At 37.2% G+C, this 10,570-nt stretch overlaps 1 long non-coding RNA gene across 2 annotated transcripts; it reads left to right on the top strand.

Annotated features, from left to right (window-relative positions):
• The first annotated feature begins 7,636 nt into the window (after positions 1–7,636).
• LOC146909686 (uncharacterized) lies at positions 7,637–10,444 on the top strand. Of its 2 annotated transcripts, XR_015019754.1 has the most exons (7): positions 7,637–7,686; positions 7,772–7,879; positions 8,039–8,351; positions 8,467–8,545; positions 8,770–8,826; positions 9,452–9,591; positions 10,193–10,444. It is a non-coding gene; the product is annotated as an uncharacterized LOC146909686 (long non-coding RNA). The 2 variants fall into 2 exon arrangements; XR_015019753.1 differs by lacking the exons at positions 8,467–8,545; positions 8,770–8,826; positions 9,452–9,591; positions 10,193–10,444 and having other exon boundaries at positions 7,820–7,879; positions 8,039–8,291.
• Positions 10,445–10,570: the final 126 nt, after the last annotated feature.

Here is a 10,570-nt window from a genome sequence, read left to right as displayed (position 1 = left end):
CAACCTTCTGTGCCACATCCATTTACTATCATTCACTGATAGTAGGCAAATCACCTTCTGATCAGCCAGTTCAGAAAAATTGATTTTATAGACATTGTCAACTCTCTTTCCCTTGAACACAATGGATTTGTCTTCCTTGTTGATTACTGTACAGTTGGGTTTTTCAAAAAGCACATCATAACCATTATCACAAAATTGACTAATGCTCAAAAGGTTATGTTCAAGACCATCTACCAACCATACATTATTAATTGAGGTAGAGGAATTACCAATAGTTCCTGTACCTATGATCTTGCCTGACTGGTTGCCTCCAAATTTCACATTTCCTCCCTCTTTCATTGTTAGGCTGAGGAACATGGACTTGTCTCCTGTCATGTGTCTTGAGCAACCGCTGTCTAGGTACCATGATCTTTGCTTTGGCACTGCTCTTAGACATACCTGCATCATTGAAATTTTTAGATTTAGGTACCCATTGTTCTATGGGTCCTGGAAGGTTAGTACTTAAGGCTTTACTCTTCACTTCTTGTACCTTGTGCTGTGAGTTGGGTTGCTTCTGATTAACCATCACCTTAGGTTTTGGTACTTCAGAAGCAGTAACTGTCTTCTTCTGAAACTTAGACTTCAGAACCCCAGATTTTGGTTTCACCAGACTCTGAGGAATAGGTTCTGATCTTTTCAGGATCCTAACCTTTGAAGTCTTGGAATCAGATTTGATCATAGCCTTTGACTTAGAGTTCTTTGGCTTTGAAGTAATCTTAGCCTTGGAACTAGAAGCTTCAGGTTCTGATTGAACAACAGTTTCCAACTCAGCCCCTTCTGGTACAAAGAATGTTTTCAGACCTTCCTTGATGCATTCACAACAAGACTTTAGATTGGTTTTCTCAAGTTTCACTTCTGGAAAACCAATTCCTCTGCCATTGTTCTTGTAAATGCTATAAATCATAGAAGCTACTCTGCTTCTGTCAATGCCAGATATAATGAAATCTTCAAGAGCAATTTCATGATTACTTAAAGGTTTTTCATTACACTTTTCTTGTAGCTTCTGACATAAGAACCTGAGCTGATCTTCATATGTTTTACACATGAAATCAAAGCCCCTAAGTCCTTGTTCAGAAGCTTTCAGATCCAATAGAGTTGATTTTTGCTGTTGTACCAAATCAGCATATTTTTCTTTTAAATCCTTCAACTCATTGGTTCTTACTTCAAAATGTGTAAGAAGTTCTTTAAGTGACTCAACAAGTTCATCTCTGGGAATTTTGGAATATACCTCGTTTTCATCTTCTGAGTCTGAATCTGATCCAGCTTCTGAAGTTGCTGTTGCTACCAGCCCAACAGCTACCTTTGCATCTTCATCAGCTTCCTCTTTATCAGATCCAGATTCACTACCCAAATCATCCCAGGTTGCCATTAAACTCTGCTTAATCTGCTTCTTGAATTTGCTTGGTTTGAATGTAGACCTCTTTGACTTGTCCTTTGACTTTTCTCTTTGAAGATCAGCGCATTCAGCAATGAAGTGTCCCGGCTTCTTACAGTTGAAGCATCCCTTCTGATCTTCTTCCCTTGAGCTTCTGGAGTTACCCCTTTTGGCGAGAAACTTTCTGTTCTTCTTGGCCAGATATTGAAGCCTGTTTGAGAGCATGGCCATTTCAGCAGCATCTGGTTCGGAATCTGAACTTGACTGTTCTTCCTCTTCAGATTCAACCACTTTGAGAGCTTTTGATGACTTGCCTTTGGATGTAAGAGCTATTGATTTACTCTTCTTAGTAGACTCATGTTCATTAAGACTTAACTCATGAACTTTGAGAGAACTAACAAGATCTTCGACACTTAAAGTGTTTAAATCTTTAGCTTCCTCAATGGCAGTCACCTTTGGTCTCCATCTGGCAGGTAAGCTTCTGAGAATCTTGCTTACATGATCAGAAGCAACATAACTCTTCTTTAGAATCTGTAGCCCAGAAACTAAGGTTTGAAACCTTGAGTACATCTCCTCAATAGTTTCATCATCCTTCATCTTGAATAACTCATACTGATGTACAAGCAGGAGAGCCTTTGCTTCTTTGACCTTCTTGCTCCCTTCATAATTTGAACAGAGAGAAGCAAACATAGCTTTAGCAGTGGATTTGTCACTCATCTTCATGTATTCTGCTTTGGGTATGGCAGTGACAAGAGCTCCTCTGATAATATGATGCTTCTTGTAGAGTTTCCTCAGTTCTGGAGTATGTTTCTTTCTATCCACATCAGCTCCTTCTTCATCAAGGACTAAACCACCAACACCATCTTCCAGAATATCCCACAATTCTTCATCTAGGCTCATGATGTAACTGTAAAAATTGGTCTTCCACCAAGAGAACTCTTCAGCATCTCCATTGAACTTTGGAACTTTTCCAACACTGGTTTTCTTACTATCACTATAATCATGTGAGACATTTTTATAGCTAGTATCATCAGAACCATTAGGAGGAGGAGTAGACATGTTTTTCTCAGATCTTTGACTGTTGCACGGTTAAGTGTTACACAACAGACCAAGGCTCTGATACCAATTGAAGGTGAGAAAAACACAAGAAGGGGGGGTTGAATTGTGTTTTGAAAAATTCTTCGTTTCTCCTAAACAACTGAATACACTGATCAGAAGCTAAGTGAGACAGCTTCTGAAGTGATGATCAGAATCTAAATGCAGCGGAATAAAACAGAGAGAGAGAAGAAGAACGACACAAAGCAATTATACTGGTTCCTTCCACAATCCGGAAGTAGTCCAGTCCCCCTTGCACTTCCAAGGAGATTTCACTATGAGTAATATCTGATTACAAATGCTCAAGCACACAAGCAAGAGACTTCCAATGCTCAAGCACACAAGCAAGAGACTTCCTTTGCTCAAGAACACAATCAAGAGACTTCCTGCTCAAGCACAATTGCAAGAGACTTCCTAACTAAACAAAATTACACAGAAAATTGTTTAAGTTTGAACACTTGATATACAATCAGAGGTGCTCACAATACAAATCATATACAGACTCAATGGACTTAAGAATTTCTAAGATATGACTTTGAGACACAGAAATTCTAAGTGAATGCAGAACAATTTCAGCAGAGGTTTGGTACTTGTGAAAATCTTGTGAGTCTTTCGTTCAGCGTTCTTGCATTACCAAAACTCTAAGTCTTCACTCCTTTATATAGAGGTGTGAAAGAGACGTTGTGAAATTGCCAGCACACCAAAGAGTCGTTGTTGAAGCTTGATCTTTCACCAATGATATATTGCCTGATTTGGTTGTTGTCCTATGAAGAACAAATTTGAATTCCATTCCTTATCCAAAGGAACATCTATGCAGGCAAAACCGTATTCTGGAGCTGTTTTCTTGTCCTGTAGCGTGGACACAAAACAGAGTAGTGGAGAACGTGGTTGTACACTTCGTACAAAGTACAATGTTAACGCTTTCGTTCAAATTGCAAGCACAAGCCTTCAAACACCTTTGAAATGACCGTTGCAAAATCCACTAATCCTTTGTTTGTGTTTTCGAATCCAATAGACAGCTTTTGCATTGATAATTCTTCAATTCTTGATTCTTTGCAAATCCAGTTGAAATTCAGCTTCTGGTGAAATGGCTTCTGATGAGGCAGCTTCTGATGATGCAGCTTCTGATGATATGACTTCTGCAGCTTCTGATGATGCAGCTTCTGATGATATGACTTCTGGACTTCTTGTCTTCAGGAGCACTATTCTTCAGGAGCACTAATCTTTCTTTCAGAAGCGGCTTAACTTCAGGAGCGCTTTTTCTCTTCAGTAACAAGTTGCCTTCAGGAGCGTCCAAGCTTCAAATTTTTGTTGTTTCCTTTGCTCTTTATTTGCTCATTCAGTACCAATGATGATGTAACTTTATAATTATGGTCCTGTACACTTGAACAAATATTAGCTAGTCCAATTTACAATTTTTAATACCTTGTTATCATCAAAACTCTTTAAGGTTCATTGTTAAACACATTTTGTTCCAACACAAGTGACTCTGGCCATGAAGAGAATGGCTAAGGAACATTCTGATGACTTTTTAGCAAATAGGCGAGAAGTGAAAGCCATGAAAGAACTTGAAAGAGAAGAGGAAGGAGAAAGGATGCTAATCGTGGATGAAGTTGATGCTGAAAATATAGAGCAAGTTCAGAATCTTGGAACTTCAGAAGCAGTAGATAACTCAGCAATGTTATCTAAGGTACCTCAAGTTTCTCACACATCTTGTACCACATCCTCTATTCCTTCTGAAGACACTTCTTTTTTAGACCACCTAGAAAGTCATTATCTAGGTGAACTACCCCAATCTAGCTTTAACTCAACCTCAGAAAAAGCCTCTGAGACAACTCCAGAAGCAGCTGCTTCTGATAAAGTTGTTTCAGAAGACCCCCCACAACTAAAACCTTCACCAGAAAAAGCCTTTTCACCCCCTACAACTTCATCACCCCCAACTGTTTCTAAACCATCTGTTCCTGAACAAGTCACTCCTCAAAAGATCGTTCCTGAACATACTGTTCCTGAACAACCAGTTACTAAACCCACTCCTGAACCTGATTCCATACCAGAACCTGCATCTGAAACTGCCGCTCTTGAACACATTGTTCCTGAGCCAACTCATGCTTCTATATCTTCTTCACCAGTACAAGTCATCAAGATCACCCACCATACTGGTGTATGTGATATGGACACAGACTCTGAGGATGATCAAGATGATCATGCCTCTGATATGGTAGTTGACCCCACTCCTGACCAACCATCAACTAGCCAATCCTTAACTACAAATGACCACTCATCATCAAACCTACCCATTGTACACTTAGCCCCTCCAAAACCCTCTAAACAACCTTCACCTCCCACCATTTTTCTGGATTCTCAAGTACTACAAGATGTGTGAGAAGATATTGCTTCTGAAGTTCTCAGACTGATAGCAGGTAGAAATGACTTGGGTCATACAATAAGCTATCAGAAGCAATGGAAGAGGATAAAAGAAAGGGTCGTCAACCTGATTTCAGCTTTGCATGATTCCTGCATTGAGGCTCAAGAGCAAGCCAAGCAGAAGCTGGAAGATTGGTTGAATGGAATAGAAGAGAATACTGGAGATGTTGAAGTTCTTGGTACTTGGGTGAAGAATCCACTCAGTATCAGAGGCAGAGAACCTGATGAATTCCTGCCTAAGGAGCTGCATCTGATTATTCCTTCTGAGATCCTGGAGAAGAATGATGCACCTAACCTGGCTCTAGCTCAGGAGAACAAGAAGCTCAAAGAAGAAAATGAAAGGCTTGAAACAGAGCTACTAGAGCAGAAGCTGAAGATATCAAAATTGGAAACTGATATGCAAGAAGCCAAGATCAGAGAAGACAACTACAAAAAGGAGATGGACAAGAAGTATGCTGATGTTCAAGAGCTTCTGAAGAAGATCTTAGAGAAATAAGCCAAACCCATAGTCGCACTTTTTTTTAGCTTATTTTTTCTCTGTCTTTTTAGGCTTTTGATATTCTTGGTTCATCTTTGCTTCTGATTCAGTTCTTTTCGCTTCTGATATTATAAGCTTCTGAATTCTTCTTGCTTCTGAATATCATTAACTGTTTATATCATGTGTGTTATTATTTGCTTTGATAATAATGCTTGCTATGACCTGTTTATTTAGTTTTTGAAGATGGTTAAATTTGCTTTAAAATTATTTGAATTATGCTCTGAACCTTTAATCTTATGTTTTTCTCATCTCTTCTTTTTGTTTATGTCTTTTTGCTAATGACAAAAGGGGGAGTATATGTGATAGTATTTAAAGGCTCTGAGCCCCATTAATTAATATTTGAAAATTTTGAAAATTTCTATCCTTTTTTGTTTTTACCTTAAAACGGTGTATCAAAAAGGGGGAGTATCAAATTTCAAATAAAAATTAATTGAACCATTCTTCTTATCTATAAGTCAATTCTTTTAATTTTCTTAAGCTCTGATATTATTGTGCGAAAAATGAATTTAATTAACCTGGATAGAACATAGGGGGAGCTTACAAACCTCACCTTAAAGACTATCAGACTCAGGGGGAGTTAGAGCTTACAAACCTCAGACTCTGAGCTTACAAACCTCAGAAACCCCAAAGTCAACTCGTTAATTAGATTAACAACAATTGACAAATTTTAAATACTATTGTTTGTCATCATCAAAAAGGGGGAGATTGTTGGAACAAAATGTGTTTAACAATGAACCTCAAAGAGTTTTGATGATAACAAGGTATTAAAAATTGTAAATTGGACTAGCTAATTTTTGTTCAAGTGTACAGGACCACAGTTAAAAAGTTACATCATTAATTGGTTCTGAATGAGCAAATAAAGAGCAAAAGAAAATGAAGCTTAGACGATTCTGAAGGCAATACGCTCCTGAAAGTGGAAAGCGCTCCTGAAGTCAAGCTGCTCCTGAAGATAATAAAAGCGCTCCTGAAGAAATAGTGCTCCTGAAGAATAGTGCTCCTGAAGACAAGATGTCCAGAAGCCACATTATCAGAAGCTGCATCATCAGAAGCTGAAGAAGCTGCACCATCAGAAGCTGCAGAAGCTGCATCATCAGAAGCTGCCTCATCAGAAGTCATTTCACCATAAGCTGAAGATCAACTGGATTTGCAAAAGATTCAAAGATTAAAGAATCTACATTGCAAAAGCTGTCTATTGGATTCGAAAACATAGCAGAAAATTAGTGGAACATTGCAACGGTCATTTCAAAGGTGTTTGAAGGCATGTGCTTGCAATTTGGACGAAAGCGTTGACATTGTACTATTGTACGAACTGTACAACCACCTTCTCCACTACTCTGTTTTGTGTCCACGCTACAAGACAAGAAAACAGCTCCAGAATACGGCTTCGCCTGCATAGATGTTCCTTTGGATAAGGAATGGATTTCAAATTGGTTCTTCATAGGACAACAACCAAATCAGGCAAAAGATCATTGATGAAAGATCAAGCTTCAAACAACGACTCTTTGGTGTGCTGGCAATTTCACAACGTCTCTTTCACACCTCTATATAAAGGAGTGAAGACCTAGAGATTTGGTAATGCTGAACGACAGACTCTCAATATTTTTACAAGTGTCAAACCTCTGCTGAAATTGTTCTGCATTCACTTAGAATTTCTGTGTCTCAAAGTCATATCTTAGAAATTCTTAAGTCCATTGAGTCTGTATCTGATTTGTATTGTGAGCACCTCTGATTGTATATCAAGTGTTCAACCTTAAACAATTTTCTGTGTAATTTTGTTTAGTTAGGAAGTCTCTTGCAGTTGTGCTTAAGCAGGAAGTCTCTTGATTGTGTTCTTGAGCAAAGGAAGTCTCTAGCTTGTGTGCTTGAGCAAAGGAAGTCTCTTGCTTGTGTGCTTGAGCATTTGTAATCAGATATTACTCATAGTGAAATCTCCTTGGAAGTGCAAGGGGGACTGGACTACTTCCGGATTGTGGAAGGAACCAGTATAATTGCTTTGTGTCGTTCTTCTTCTCTCTCTCTGTTTTATTCCGCTGTATTTAGATTCTGATTATCACTTCAGAAGCCGTCTAACTTAGCTTCTGACCAGTGTGTTCAGTTTTTAGGAGAAACGAAGAATTTTCCAAAACACAATTCAACCCCCCCTTCTTGTGTTTTTCTCACCTTCAATGGCAACCTGCATATGCTCCATAGTATACTGTTTGGGAAGAAAACAAAGGTGATATTGCTGACATATTGTTTGTTTTTGCTGACTTCCGTTTCTGGCCAGGTTTTTGCTGACATATTATTTCATTTATTTAAAGGTACAGTAATATCCTCTAACACCTCTGCTATTCCTGAATGGTTGTCAGGTTAACAATCTAATGAGGAATATAGGCCAGTTTTCTGGTTATGCGTGGGCTGAAAATGAGGTACTTTTCTGTTATAATGTTGTATTATATTCATAACAATAGATATGAATCTTTGTGAGTGGTTGTGTTCATGTTATCTTTCATTAAAAACATGATGATCTGATCCGTATGGCTGATATTAACCTGCAATTAAATCTACATCTTCATAACTATTGGCAGAAAAAACAGAGAACAGGGGTAAAGGAAAGGATCGACAAATGTGTGAAAGAAAAATTGATTGTCTTCTGCGTTGTTCTTAATATTCCAATAAACAAGAGTAGTGTGAAGAAGGTACACATTCATATATCATTTTTGAATCCAAAGGAATTCAAGTACCACTTCTAAAATGGTAAATAAATTTTCTAACAAAACATGTTTTCAAGAGGAACTGTCTGCAAAGCTGTTGGTGGTGTTGGTCATGCTTCTCAACAAAGCAAGAAGTCATACAAGAAAGTTTACAAAAATAGGTGATGATTATAATAGCTTGGAACAGGTAACTATCTCTAATTATTCAAAAAGGTCCCATTTTTTGACATTAAGCTCTTAAGTATGACAAACAACAATGTTCAGGTCTTGAATAATTTGGAAACAATCAAATTTTTTATTAGGTGAAAATGATTGCATGGCTGATGGGAGTTCTTGGCATATTTGCAATTATTGATTGGTAGTTTGCAAATAGATGACATTGTAATGCGTCGGCTCTTTGTTGGGATTTTAAGTTGCACATCTCTCATTTCAATGTTTTCTTCTCCATTGTTTATAATGTATATAGGGCAAGCTGTTACTTTTTATAGTAGCGTGTGTATATCTTTTGTGAATTTTAATGAGTATTAGTTTATCCTTAGAATGGAATGGAAAAGAAAATTATGATGATGGTTTATGTCTAACAAAGGTATACCTATGCTATGCAGTTGAGCCTCCAAACACTGAGCAAGCTTTAAAATGATTGTATAAAGCTTCCGAAGGTGGTAATATCCGGGCGCAGTACCAACTTGCTCTCTGTCATCATCGAGCTGGTGGGAATAGAAGCAATATAAGAGAAGCGGTTGGTACTCTATTCATTTTCTATACGACAATTTTTAACTACAAATAATCAGGGAGGGGTTACAAGCTGGGAAACCTGCATGGTTTAATGTTTGAGAATTGACATATAATATTGCATATATTTGGTTCTTTTATTATCATAATATTATATTCCTATTTTTCATGTTAACAAGTTTTCTCCTGGAATAGGTTAAGTGGTATATGAAAGCTGCAGAAGGCGGGTATATGCGTGCTATGTACAATATATCCTTGTGCTACTCTTTTGGGGTAAGAGTGGCACGCAATCATCAAATAGCAAGAAAGTGGATGAAGCAGGCTGCAGATCATGGTCATACTAAAGCTCAATTTGAGCATGGACTTGCTCTTTATTCTGTAAGTATTTATCCCTTTGTGCTATACCTCTACTCTTAATATGTGCCCGAGAATTGTTGAAACAGTCAAAACGTCTCTTATGAAACTAGACATCATGGTATCATTTTTTTTCTTTCTTTTTATTTATTCTTGAAATACCCTTTTGTCTGAATTGTGCATCTCTGCTTGATTTTGTAGGTGCCAAATGGGATAGGAACCCTTTTGGGAATGACCCAGTTGATATTATACTTCTATTTTGAGAGTAAATCTAGAAGATTAAATGCCCAAGAACCGCTGATAGTGTCATATGCACGATCACTTCTGCTGAAAAGATGAAGGTACAAGCGAATATTCAATATTTTGTATTAAGATTTTTGGTCTTTCACGGTCCGTGGCGCATAAAGAAAGTTGTCTGATATTGGCTATTTGTTGCTCAATGTAAGAGATACGTTTCTTGAATTGAGCATAATGAATTTTTTTTAATACATTATGTACAACAAATGAGCAAATTGTTCCCTATGAAAAAAAAAATTTAAAGTTCAAATAATAAGTGTATGCAAATGATGCTAGAGTTAGGGACCAGAATCAATATACATAGCCCAACATGAATGATAGGGACCAGAATCTGATAGTGACATTGAAATTGAGAAGAAACCAGAACTTCAATATAACAGTAGATCAAATTAAAAGGAAGATGACAATGGCATGGAGCAATGCTGATGAACATTTAATTTTACCTGTTTTGGCTTTGTTTATTTTTACTTTTATTTTTGCCATTTTGATTTCCTTCTTTAATCTCTTCAAATTTTATAATCAATATGCAACACTTGCAAGTGGTTTTGTTTTGGATCCCAGAGTTTTTTTGTCCTAACGCAGCACACCGATTTCTTTATGATTTGAAGTTGTTCCTTTTTATACTCATTCTGATTCAAATTGCAGGTTGGACAATTGATAGAGATAAACAAGGTTGACAAAGCAGAATTTAAATTCTTTCTGCAAGTGGAGCCTAGGCTGGTAACATTTATATTATGTCAAGGGTATCTACCAATACCAACCAGATCATTCTTACAGTTCTTGATTATGTGTACTCACAATATTCTTTTGTTATACACATTGATTACCTTAAATAAATTTACATGAGAGTTATAGTTGAATACTTGAATTTAATGAAGTTTTACTTTTACACATGAACCGCTGCTTCAATTAACTAAAAAGGAATTTGAAGGAGTGTATTTGAACTTATCTTATGACATAAGCTTGTGTGCAAATATTTAGAAAATTGGCTAAATTATGTTTTTGGTCCCTTAACTATTTAAT

This window comes from Medicago sativa, chromosome 7 (genome assembly GCF_051527215.1).
Source record: "Medicago sativa cultivar Bolivia chromosome 7, Bolivia_mono, whole genome shotgun sequence".
NCBI classification, from domain to species: Eukaryota; Viridiplantae; Streptophyta; class Magnoliopsida; order Fabales; family Fabaceae; genus Medicago; species Medicago sativa.
The sequence above is the reverse complement of the archived record's forward strand: the minus strand, read 5'-3'. Positions and strand labels throughout refer to the sequence as shown.